Source organism: Hemiscyllium ocellatum (assembly GCF_020745735.1).
Source record: "Hemiscyllium ocellatum isolate sHemOce1 chromosome 27 unlocalized genomic scaffold, sHemOce1.pat.X.cur. SUPER_27_unloc_1, whole genome shotgun sequence".
Taxonomy (NCBI): domain Eukaryota; kingdom Metazoa; phylum Chordata; class Chondrichthyes; order Orectolobiformes; family Hemiscylliidae; genus Hemiscyllium; species Hemiscyllium ocellatum.
In genome coordinates this window covers 1308757-1322513 of record NW_026867476.1, presented here as the reverse complement: position 1 = coordinate 1322513, position 13757 = coordinate 1308757, and the positions used below count along the sequence as shown (strand labels likewise).

The following is a 13757-nucleotide window of genomic DNA, read 5'->3' as shown; positions in this document are numbered from 1 at the left end:
CATCCCTGGGCACTATGGGTAATTTAGCACGGCCAATCCACCCTGACCTGCACATCCCTGGGCACTATGGGTAATTTAGCACGGCCAATCCACCCTGACCTGCACATCCCTGGGCACTATGGGTAATTTAGCATGGCCAATCCACCCCTAACCTGCACCTACCTGGGCACTATGGGTAAATTAGCACGGCCAATCCACCCTATCCTGCACATCCCTGGGCACTATGGGTAATTTAGCATGGCCTATCCACCCTAACCTGCACATCCCTGGGCACTATGGGTAATTTAGCATGGCCTATCCACCCTAACCTGCACATCCCTGGGCACTATGGGTAATTTAGCATGGCCTATCCACCCTAACCTGCACATCCCTGGGCACTATGGGTAATTTAGCATGGCCTATCCACCCTAACCTGCACATCCCTGGGCACTATGGGTAATTTAGCATGGCCTATCCACCCTAACCTGCACACCCCTGGGCACTATGGATAATTTAGCACGGCTAATTCACCCTAACCTGCACAAACTTGGGCACTATGGGTAATTTAGCACGGCCAATCCACCCCACCTGCCCATCCCTGGGCACTATGGGTAATTTAGCACGGCCAATCCACTCAAAATTGCACATCCCTGGGCACCATGGGTAATTTAGCACGGCCAATCCACTCTAACCTGCACATCCCTGGGCACTATGGGTAATTTAGCATGACCAATCCACCCTAACCTGCACATCCCTGGGCACTATGGGTAATTTAGCACGGCCAATCCACCCTAACCTGCACATCCCTGGGCACTATGGGTAATTTAGCATGGCCAACCCACCCTAACCTGCACATCCCTGGGCACTATGGGTAATTTAGCATGGTTAGTCCACCCTAACCTGCACATCACTGGGCACTATGGGTAATTTAGCACGGCCACTCCATCTGAACCTTCATATCCCTGGGCAACATGGGTAATGTAGCATGGCCAATGCACCCTAACCTGCAGATCCCAGGGCACTGTGAGAAATGTAGCATAGCCAATCCAACATAAACGGCACATTTAAGGGCGGCACGGTGGCACAGTGGTTAGCACTGCTGCCTCACAGCGCCTGTAGACCCGGGTTCAATTCCCGACTCAGGCGACTGACTGTGTGGAGTTTGCACGTTCTCCCCGTGTCTGCGTGGGTTTCCTCCGGGTGCTCCGGTTTCCTCCCACAGTCCAAAGATGTGCGGGTCAGGTGAATTGGCCAAGCTAAATTGCCCATAGTGTTAGGTAAGGGGTATGGGTGGGTTGCGCTTCGGCGGGTCGGTGTGGACTTGTTGGGCCGAAGGGCCTGTTTCCACACTGTAAGTCTAATCTAATCTAAGTCTAATCTAATCTAATCTAATCCCTGGGCACTACGTGTAATTTAGCATGGCCAATCCACCCTAACCTGGATGAGCTTGAGGCATTTTGGAAATTGGCAGATATGATATTGTGGGGATAACTGATACGTGGCTTCAAGTGGACAGGGCCTGGGAAATGAATATTCAAGGCTCCACGTGCTATCGTAAGGACAGACTGACGGGCAGAGGGGGGTGGGGTGGCCTTGTTGGTAAGGGAGGATATTCAGTCCCTTGCACGGGGGGACCTAGAGTCAGGGGATGTCGAGTCAGTGTGGTTAGAGCTGCGAAATACTAACGGTAAAAAGACCCTCTTGGGAATCATCTACAAGCCCCCAAACAGTCGTCTGGATGTCGGATGTAAGTTGAATCAGGAGCTGAAATTGGCCTGTTGCAAAGATGTTACTACAGTTGTTATGGGGGATTTTAACATGCAGATAGACTGGGAGAATCAGGATGGTATTGGACCTCAAGAAAGAGACTTTGTGGAGTGCCTCCGAGATGGATTCTTAGAGCAGCTGGTGCTGGAGCCGACCAGGGAGAAGGCAATTCTGGATCTGGTATTGTGCAACGAACCAGAATTGGTCAGGGACCTCGAATTGAAGGAGCCATTGGGAAGTAGTGACCATAATACAATAAGCTTCAATCTGCAATTTGAGAGGGACAGGGTACCGTTGAACGTGACAGTACTTCTGTTGAATAAAGGGAACTATGGAGTTATGAGGGAGGAGCTGGCCAAAGTTCAATGGTGCAATACCTTAGCAGGGTTGACTGTGGAGGAACAATGGCGGATATTTCTGTGTATAATGCAGAAGTTGCAGGATCAGTTCATTCCTAAAAGGAAGAAAGATCCCAGGAGGAGGCATGGGCGGCCGTGGCTGACGAGGGAAGTAAGAAACATATAAAGTTAAAAGAAAAAGTATAACATAGCAAAGATAAGTGGGAAAACTGAGGACTGGGAAGCTTTTAAGGAGCAACAGAGGATTACTAAGAAGGAAATACGCAGAGGAAAAATGAGGTACGAAGGTAAACTGGCCAATAATATAAAGGAGGATAGTAAAAGCTTTTTTAAGTATGTGCAAGGCAAAAAAAATGGTTAGGACTGAAATTGGGCCCTTGAAGACAGAAACAGGGGAATATATTACAGGGAACAAAGAAATGGCAGAAGAATTGAATTGGTACTTCAGATCTGTGTTCACTGGGGAAGACACGAGCAATCTCCCTGAGGTAACAGTGACTGAAGGACCTGAACTGAAGGGAATCTATATTTGCCAGGATTTGGTGTTGGAGAGACTGTTAGGTCTGAAGGTTGATAAGTCCCCGGGGCCTGATGGTCCACATCCCAGGGTACTGAAGGAGGTGGCTCGGGAAATCGTGGATGCATTGGTGATTATTTTCCAGAGTTCGATAGATTCGGGGTCGGTTCCTGTGGATTGGAGAGTGGCTAATGTTGTACCACTTTTTAAGAAAGGTGGGAGAGAGAAAGCAGGAAATTATAGACCAGTTAGTCTGACCCCAATGGTGGGAAAGATCCTGGAGTTCATTATAAAGGATGAAATTACAACACATCTGGATAGGAGTAACAGGATAGGACAGAGTCAGCATGGATTTATGAAGGGGAAATCATGCTTGACTAATATTTTTGAATTTTTTGAGGATGTAACTCTGAAGATGGACAAGGGAGATCCGGTAGATGTAGTGTACCTGGACTTTCAGAAAGCTTTTGATAAAGTCCCACGTAGGAGGTTAGTGAGCAAAATTAGGGCGCATGGTATTGGGGGCAAAGTACTAGATTGGACTGAAAGTTGGTTGGCTGATAGGAAACAAAGGGTAGTGATAAACGGCTCCATTTCGGAATGGCAGGCAGTGACCAGTGGGGTACCGCAGGGATCCGTGCTGGGACCGCAGCTTTTTACAATATATGTTAATGATATAGAAGATGGTATCAGCAATAACATTAGCAAATTTGCTGATGATACAAAGCTGGGTGGCAGGGTGAAATGTGATGAGGATGTTAGGAGATGTAGCACGGCCAATCCACCCTAACCTACACACCCCTGGGCACTATGCGAAATTTAGCGCGGCCAATTCACCCTAACCTGCACATCACTGGGCACTATGGGTAATTTAGCATGGCCAATCCACCCTAACCTGCACATCCCTGGGCACTATGGGTAATTAACCATGGCCAATCCACCCTAACCAGCACATCCTTGGACGCTATGGGTAATTTAGCACGGCCAATCCACCATCGCCTGCACATCACATGGCACTATGGGTAATATAGCTTAGCCAATCCACCCTAACCGAAACATAACTGGGAACTATGGGTAACTTAGCATGGTTAATCTACCCTAAACTGCACATCCCTGGACACTATGGGTAATTTAGTATGGCCAATCCACCCTAACCTGCACATCCCTGGGCACCATGGGTATTTTTGCACAGCCAATCCACCCCAACCTACACATCCCTAGGCACTATGGGTAAGGTAGCATGGCCAATTCACCCTAAACTGCACATCCCTGGACACTATGGGTAATTTAGCACGGCCAGTCCACCCTAACCTTCACATCCCTGGACGCTATGGGTAATTTAGCATGGCCAATCCACCCTAACCTGCACATCGCTGGGCACTATGGGTAATTTAGCCCGGCCAATCCACCCTATCCAGCACATCCCTGGGCACTATGGGCAATTTAGCACGGCCAATCCATCCTAACCCGCACATCCCTGGGCACTCTGGGTAATTAAGCATGGCAATCCACCCTAATCTGCACACCCTGGACACTATGGGTAATTTAGCATGGCCAATCCACCCTAACCGACATATGCCTGGGCACTATGGGTAATTTAGCATGGCCAATCCACCCGATACTGCACATCCCTAGCAATATGGGTAATTTAGTGTGGCCAGTGCACCCTCTTCTGCACATCCCTGGGCACTATGTGTGATTTAGCGTGGCCAATCCACCCTATCCTGCACATCCCGGGACACGATGGGTAATTTAGCATGACCAATCCACCCTAACTTGATCTTCCCTGGGCACTATGGGTGACTTAGCATGGCCAATCAACCCTAACCTGCTCAACCTGGGCACTATGGGTAATGTAGCATAGCGCATTCACCCCAACCTGTCCATCCCGGGGCACTATGGGTAATGTAGCATAGCGCATTCACCCTAACCTGCACATCCCTGGGCACTATGGGTTACTTAGCATGGCCAATCCACCGTAACCTGCACATCCCTGGGCACTATGGGTAAGTTAGCACTGCCAATCCACCCTATCCTGCACATCCCGGGACACGATGGGTAATTTAGCATGACCAATCCACCCTCTCCTGCACATGCCAGGGCACTATGGGAAATTTAGCATGGCCAATCCACCCTAACTTGATCTTCCCTGGGCACTATGGGTGACTTAGCATGGCCAATCCACCCTAACTTGCTCAACCCTGGGCACTATGGGTAATGTAGCATAGCGCATTCACCCTAACCTGCACATCCCTGGGCACTATGGGTAATTTAGCATGGCCAATCCACCCTAACCTGCACACCCTGGGCACTATGGGTAATTAAGCACGGCCAATCCACCCTAACCTGCACATTTTATGTTCTGTGGGAGGAAACCCACGCAGACCTGGGGGAGAATGTGTGCACTCCACACTGACACTGGACCGTGCTGCCCCACTCTGGGAAGCTGAAATCATCATTCTTATTCGACACTTCACCTGAGAAAGTAGTTCTGCCCAGAGCTAGTCGCCGGATTTTCAATCCTGAACCTTGGGCATCATCTCGTGGATTTGCAATATTTAATGTCAACTGTCTCCATTCAGGTTACCCTGTTATGACATGTTGGGAACAGATTATGGGAGATTTACTCTCTCAGAAATGAACTGAAACATCTTCCTCTTGGACGTGCTGCAAGATTGAATAATATGAATGAACATCGTCTTTGATATTTGTGCTACCTTATCTCCAGACGAGCAGAAGAACTCAGCGCAGGAGTAGGCCATCTGGCCATGCAGGCCTGCTCCGCCATTCGATAAGATCAAGGCTGATCTTTAACATGGACTCAGCTCCCCTTACCCGCCCACTCACAACGTGGGGCGGCACGGTGGCTCTGTGGTGAGCACTGCTGCCTCACAGCACCAGGGTCCCAGGTTTGATTCCAGCCTCAGAATGTCTGTCTGGAGCTTGCACACTCTCCCCCCGGGTCTGCGTGGGTTTCCTCCGGGTGCTCCGGTTTCCTCCCACAGTCCAAAGATTTGCAGGTTTGGGTGGATTTGCCATGTTAAATTACCCACAGTGCCCAGGGATATGCAAGTTAGGGTGGATTTGCCATGTTAAATTACCCACAGTGCCCAGGGATGTGCAAGTTAGGGTGGATTTGCCATGTTAAATTACCCACAGTGCCCAGGGATGTGCAGGTTAGGGTGGATTGGCCGTGCTAAATTACCCATAGTGTCCAGGGATGTGCAGGTTAGGGTGGATTGGCCATGCTAAATTACCCATAGTGCCCAGGGATGTGCAGGTTAGGGTGGATTGGCCATGCTAAATTACCCATAGTGCCCAGGGATGGGCCTGTTAGGGTGGATTGGCCATGCTAAATTACCCATAGTGTCCAGGGATGTGCAGGTTAGGGTGGATTGGTCATGCTAAATTACCCATAGTGCCCAGGGATGTGCAGGTTAGGGTGGATTGGCCATGCTAAATTACCCATAGTGCCCAGGGATGTGCAGGTTAGGGTGGATTGGTCATGCTAAATTACCCATAGTGCTAGGTGCATTAGTCAGAGGTTAATGGGTCGGGGTGGGTTACTGTTCGGAGGGTCGGTATGGACTGGTTGGGCTGAAGAGCCTGTCTCTGCACTGCAGGGAATCTAATCCACTCTAATTCCATTCATGTTCAAAAATCTAACCATCTTTGCCTTAAAAACATCCAATGAGGTCGCCTCAACTGTTTCACTGGGTCGGGAATTCCACAGATTCACAGCCCTTAGGGAGAAGACATTGCTCCTCAACTCAGCCTTAAATCTGCTCCCCCTTACTTTGAGGTTATGGCCCCTAGTTCTGGTGTCACTCACCAGTGGGAACAAACTCCCTTCTTCTAACGTATCAAATTCCCTTCAATCATTTTCTATGTCTCTACAAGATCCCACACCGTCCCCTCCATTCTTCTAGACAGTCTCAGTCTACTCAATCTCTCCTCATGAGCCAACCCTCCTGGGACAAACCAAACAGAGATACACACGAGAATTCCCAGAAGCATGGCATTCCAACTGGAACTCTATCGACAAACCCATCGAGTTAGACACCATATACCACCCCCTTGAGAAAAGGAACCGGAAGTGACTTCGCCACAGGAAATGACATCACCACCGGAAATGACATCACCGTCCCAAACAAAGCCGGAATTATCAGCAGCGCTTCGTCTGGAGGCCCACTGAAGATGTTACCTAGTGCGGTGACGAAACATCTGGAAACGGACCTTCCAGCTCAGCGAGCAATCCTACACCCAAAACCTCAACCTGGGCTACAAATCTTCCCAAAGCCCGCTTAACCCTCTCAACTCCGGAATCATCCGAGTCACCTCCTGTGTACCCCCTCCAAGTGCCAGTTCATCCTATCTCAAGTCAGGAGGCCGAAACTGTCCACAGTTACGGCCTCACCAGCACCCTGTATAACCTCCCTGTTTATATAAACTCCATCTCACTCACGACGAAGGACAATATTCCATTTGCCTTCTTCATGACCTGCTGCACCTGCAAACCAACTCTTTTTGGTACACGCCCAAGGACTGCCAGGTCCCTCTGCACGGCAACATATAAACAGATTTCAAGTTAAACACAGGAGGTGATGTCACTGCGAGATAGCAGCGTTTGCAGCAGGATCATTGGAGATGAGAAAGGAGCCCGAAAAGATAAGACTCCCAAAATGCGAATGTGCAGCAAAGAGCCCTCATCCTCGCTGTGTGGAGGAAGAAGCATTTTGGCCCTCTTTCTAAGCGGATGTTTCATCCTGGAACAAGAGGACACAATTGAACAATATGAGGGCTGATGTTCAAGGTGAAGATGGGCAATTTGTTTTCTCTCTCTCAGAGCATGTGGAGTCTGTGGACTTCCGTTCCCCAGGCAACAGAGGGGAGTGGGTCATTGAATTGATGCAAGTCTGAGGGAGATAGATAATTGCTCGACAAGAAACTTCCCAGTTATGAGGGCAGATCAGAAATTGGAGTTGGCATCACTTACATGGGTCACGCTTCTATTAAACAGTGGAGCAGGATGAAAGGGCACAGACGTCAGAGAATCCCCACAGAGTGAGAACAGACCCTGCGGCCCAACAGGTCCACACCGACTCTCCAAAGAGTAATGCACCCAGACCCATAGTCCTTCCTTTATGCTCTGCATTGACAACTGACTATTGCATTTAACCAACACATCCCTGGGCACTATGGGTAATTTAGCACGGCCAATCCACCCTAACCTGCACATCCCTGGGCACTATGGGTAATTTAGCACGGCCAATCCACCCTAACCTGCACATCCCTGGGCACTATGGGTAATTTAGCACGGCCAATCCACCCTAACCAACACATCCCTGGGCACTATGGGTAATTTAGCATGGCCAATCCACCCTAACCTGCACATCCCTGGACACTATGGGTAATTTAGTACAGCCAATCCACCCTAACCTGCACATCCCTGGGCACTATGGGTAATTTAGCATTGCCAATTCACCCTAACCTGCACATCCCTGGGTACTATGGGTAATTTAGCACGGTCAATTCACCCTAACCTGCACATCCGTGGGTACTATGGGTAATTTAGCACGGTCAATTCACCTAACCTGCACATCCCTGGGCACTATGGGTAATTTAGCACGGCCAATCCACCCTAACCTGCACATTCCTGGGCACTATGGGTAATTTAGCACGGCCAATCCACCCTAACCAACACATCCCTGGGCACTATGGGTAATTTAGCACGGCCAATCCACCCTAACCTGCACATCCCTGGGCACTATGGGTAATTTAGCATTGCCAATTCACCCTAACCTGCACATCCCTGGGTACTATGGGTAATTTAGCACGGTCAATTCACCCTAACCTGCACATCCCTGGGCACTATGGGTAATTTAGCACGGTCAATTCACCTAACCTGCACATCATTGGATAGTGGGAGGAAACCGGAGCACCTGGAGGAAACACACACAGACACGGGGAAAATGTGCAAACTCCACACAGACAGTCACCCCGAGGCTGCAGTCGAACCTGGGAACCTGGCACTGTGAGGCAGCAGTGCAACCACTGAGCCACTGCCCCAAACTACACAGGTCAGTGTACAGTGTACAGATATCTCCCTGAGAGAGAGAGAGGGGACTGAGAGACACCAGTCAGTGTACAGATATCTCCCTGAGGGAGAGGGGACTGAGAGACACCAGTCAGTGTACAGATATCTCCCTGAGGGAGAGGGGGGACTGAGAGACACCAGTCAGTGTACAGATATCTCCCTGAGAGAGAGGGGACTGAGAGACACCAGTCAGTGTACAGATATCTCCCTGAGAGAGAGAGGGGACTGAGAGACACCAGTCTGTGTACAGATATCTCCCTGAGAGAGAGAGAGGGGACTGAGTGACACCAGTCAGTGTACAGATATCTCCCTGAGAGAGAGAGGGGACTGAGAGACACCAGTCAGTGTACAGATAGCTCCCTGAGAGAGAGAGAGAGTGGACTGAGAGACACCAGTCAGTGTACAGATATCTCCCTGAGAGAGAGGGGACTGAGAGACACCAGTCAGTGTACAGATATCTCCCTGAGGGAGAGAGGGGACTGAGAGACACCAGTCAGTGTACAGATATCTCCCTGAGAGAGAGGGGACTGAGAGACACCGGTCAGTGTACAGATATCTCCCCGAGAGAGAGAGAGGACTGAGAGACACCAGTCAGTGTACAGATATCTCCCTGAGAGAGAGAGGGGGGGGACTGAGAGACACCAGTCAGTGTACAGATATCTCCCTGAGAGAGAGAGGGGACTGAGAGACACCAGTCAGTGTACAGATATCTCCCTGAGAGAGAGAGGGGACTGAGAGACACCAGTCAGTGTACAGATATCTCCCTGAGAGAGAGGGGACACCTGACAGTTTACACACAATGTCGTGATGCACAGCAGACTGAGAGATATAGTTTCATTCCCCTGTAGGTTGAAAGAGGCCTGAAGAAACTTACAGCCAACATGGTGCTGTTGTCCCTGCCTGGCGTGTTGCTGGATGGAAGGCGCTGGCGTTAAGGCTCCATTGCTATATCTTCCGTTAGGTCAGCATCTTCCCAACAATGGGGGCACATTGTGAGGTCAACCGCTTCAGAGCGTGTGGCCTGGAAAGGGGCCGGTAGGCAACTCGGTGCCCACGTACCGGTGACTAGGTGACAAGCAGGAGGGCTACAAGTCATTCACCTCCGAATTCCCCCAAACTCTGACCCTCCATCGACAAGGCACGAGTCGGGGCAGTGATCGAATTCTCCCCACTTGCCCTGCATGGGGTGGGGCGGGGGGGAGAATAAATTCCATGGACCTTGCTTGCAACACGCCTGTCCCAAGAATGAACCAATACAAACTGGCAGTAGGCTTGGGCAGTCAGTCTGCAGGAAGTCCCAGTGAAGGGGAACGGGGCGACTGGGAGATGGATGTGGTGTTCGGACAATGTTCCTTGGAGGCCTGGTGATTCAGAGCTGGCATGCTTGGCCGGTAGAAAAGGCCTCGCCTCCTCTGGTAACTCTGTGTGTCGTGCATGTTGGCACGCACCATCGGACTTGTGGTGACCTGCAAACTGCTGCGTTGCCAGCCCTCAGGGGCCAGAGGTCCGTGTATTGGGAGGGAGGGAGTGTTCGGAGTGGGGACCACTTGCTGACCCTGGTGCACCTGAACCAGGGAAGGACGGTTGAGGATCGTTCATTTGGTTTTTCTCCCCTGTCAGAGCGGGAGTATTTTTTGCAGGCAACAGATCGCTAACTTTCCAGATATGCAGAAAAACTAAGAGAAGCTGGAGACTGTTTCTCACTTGGGTCAGGGAAGAGAGTACTTGCTAAAAATAAGATAAATTCTGAGGGACGGACCTTAGTTAATCAACTAAAAAGGTCAAAGGTAGTATCAAATTCAAAGAAAAGACATATCATTCCACAACGATAGCTGGCAGGTCAGAAGGTTGGACGTAATACAAAAACAAACGAAGAATCATTAAAAGATTAACAAGGAAGGAAAATTTAGTAAGTTAGTTAGAAACATTAAAACAGATTGGAAATTTATTTAGATATTTTAAACAAAGTAAGTGTTGCCGACAGAAAATGAGTCTGGGAAATTAATAACGGAGGATAAAGAGATAGCAGACAATTTGAACAGATGTTTTGCAATGGTTTTCACTAGAGTACAACCAACAGAAATTCATAGAGTCAGAGAAATGTACAGCACGGAAACAGACCCTTCGGCCCAACCCGTCCGTGCCGACCCAGATATCCCAACCCAATCTAGTCCCACCTGCCAGCACCCGGCCCATATCCCTCCAAACCCTTCCTATTCCTATATCCATCCAAATGCCTCTTAAATGTTGCAATTGTACCAGCCCCCACCACTTCCTCTGGCAGCTCATTCCATGCACATACCACCCTCTGCGTGAAAAAGTTGCCCCTTAGCTCCCTTTTATATCTTTCCCCTCTCACCCTAAACCTATGCCCTCTAACTCTGGACTCTCCCACCCCAGGGGAAAGACCCTATCCAGGCCCCCGATGATGTTATAAACCTCTATAAGGTCGCCCCTCAGCCTCCGACGCTCCAGGGAAAACAGCCCCGGCCTGTCCAGCCTCTCCCTGTAGCTCAAACCCTCCCACATCCTTGGGATGGAAGGACCAACACAGGAAAATTACCAGGGAAGTAGCAGCAAGTAAACTGTTGGAATGGCGATCTGACAAGTCCCCAGGTCCTGACACATATGATCCTCGGGCCTTAACAGAAGCTGCCTGTGAAATAGTTTAGGCGTTGGTTTTCATTTTCCAAAATGCATTCGCCTTTGAGGAAAGCTTTTTTCAACTGATAAGTGGCTAACGTGACTCGTTTCTTCACAAACAAGTCAGCAGTAAACAGGGAGCTACAGGCCAGCTGTTTCACATCTGTCAGAGGGAAAGTGTTGGAAGCTTTTATTAAAGACATTATAACGGGGCATTTGGATAAGTTCAAGATCAGCAGGCAGAGCCAACATGGTCTTGTCAAAGGGATATCGTGCTCAACTGATTTATTGGAGTTTGCTGAAGGAGTAACTTGGGCTTTAGGTTAAGGAGAGCCCGTGGATGTACCATGTTTCGATTTCCAGTGTCATATCAAAGCTTATTGCAGGAGATAAAAGATCCTGGTGAAGGGGATAACATTTTCACATGGATATAAGGTCGGTTGGCTGACAGGAAGCAACAAATAAGGAGAAATAATTGGGACTTTTTCAGGCTGGCAGGATGTCACGAGTGGTGTGTGTTACGGCCCGGGCCAGATCCTCTCAAACATTTCAGGAAAGCAGCCCACCCCCTAACTCTGCTGGTTGTTTTGAGTGGATATTCCGGGAGGGACACAGCTGCTCCAACCACTTGGCTTTAAACCAAACAAGAGTTTATTCGCAAGAGTGCCGAATGAAACACAAACAAAGGGGAACAGAATACCGAATAACGTAACCTATCTGAACACCCAACAGATTATCCCAGCTTAATGATGCTGTTCCAAATGCTCGCAACCATCCCCCATGAACAGCCCCCTGGTATAAAAGGTCAACTCAGACCCAGGGATGTCAGAAAGAGAGTATCAATGGGGACCTGCTTCTTTCCTGTAGCTGTTCCTTGGATCAGCAGCCTCCGAAACAACCCTGCTTGCAAACCAAACCAAACCAAGCCAGAGCAAACCTGAGCTGGGAGAACTGGCCGTTCCCCTTTTATTGTACACGTGTTTTTTTTTAATAACTTGAACGCCGTTTGCCTGAAGCTATAATCAGACTGGCCCTAAAACCCTTCCACCCCAGACTTTTCAGAACCTGTGTCTTTATGACCTCCTGAGAAAAACCAAGGACAATATAACCCTGTTAAAGGAGCAGCACTGTCAACATATGCTACTGGGATCAGAGTGTCACGGAGAGATGGACAGGACGGAAACAGACCCTTCGGCCCAACCCCGTCCATGCCAACCCAGATATCCCAACCCAATCTAGTCCCACCTGCCAGCACCCGGCCCATATCCCTCCAAACCCTTCCTATTCATATACCCATCCAATACCTCTTAAATGTTGCAATTGTACCAGCCTCCACCACTTCCTCTGGCAGCTCATTCCACACACGCACCTCACAATTTTATAAATCTCTACAAAATCAGCCCTCTCACTGGTCTATAGTTTCCTGGCTTGTCCTTACCACCCTTCTTAAACAGTGACACCACGTTAGCCCTATTCATATACCCATCCAAATGCCTCTTAAATGCTGTCACTGCACCAGCCCCCACCACTTCCTCTGGCAGCTCATTCCACACACGTACCACCCTCTGTGTGAAAAAGTTGCCCCTCAGCTCCCTTTCCCCTCTCACCCTAAACCTACCCCCCTCTGGTTCTGGACTCCCCCACCCCAAGGAAAATACCTTGTCTATTCATCCCATCCATGCCCCTCACAATTTTATAAACCTCTACAAGATCAGCCCTCTCACTGGTCTATAGTTCCCTGGCTTGTCCTTACCACCCTTCTTAAACAGTGGCACCACGTTAGCCAGCCTCCAGTCTTCCGGCACCTCACCTGTGACTATCGATGATACAACTCTCTCAGCAAGAGGCCCAGCAATCACTTCCCTAGCTTCCCACAGAGTTCCCGGGTACACCTGATCAGGTCCTGGCCTCAGCCCGTTACAATTTACGTGAACAATTTGGATAAAGGTATATTCGGTAAATGTGCTGATGACACAACGCTAGGTCTGAAACTGAGTTGTGAAGTGGACATAAGGAACCTACAAGAGGGAACTCGCTCAGTGCGTGTACAAAGATTGGGAGCACAATGTGGGCAAGTATGAGCTCTGAGATGCAGAGGGATCTGGGTGTCCTTGTGCACGGATCCCAAAAGGTCAGTGTACAGGTAGAGCAAGTGATCAGGAAAGATCAGAGAATCTTAGCTTTATTGTGAAGGGGAATCGAATTCCAGTGTGGGGAGCTCACGTTTTCGTTACACAGGGCATTGGTGAGAGCACATCTGGGTTACTGTGTACAGTACTGGCCACCTGACTTACAGAAGGATATGAATGGATTGGAAGCAGTTCCAACAAGTTTTACTTGACTAATAACTGGAGTGAGCAGACTGCATCGTGAGGAAAGGCTAGATCTGTCGCCT

The 13757-nt window shown here is 49.5% G+C and overlaps 1 protein-coding gene across 1 annotated transcript in view; it reads right to left on the bottom strand.

Annotated features, from left to right (window-relative positions):
• Positions 1-13757, bottom strand: part of LOC132807060 (nascent polypeptide-associated complex subunit alpha, muscle-specific form-like) — a 93381-nt gene that overhangs the window by 64520 nt on the left and 15104 nt on the right. The window lies entirely within an intron of this gene.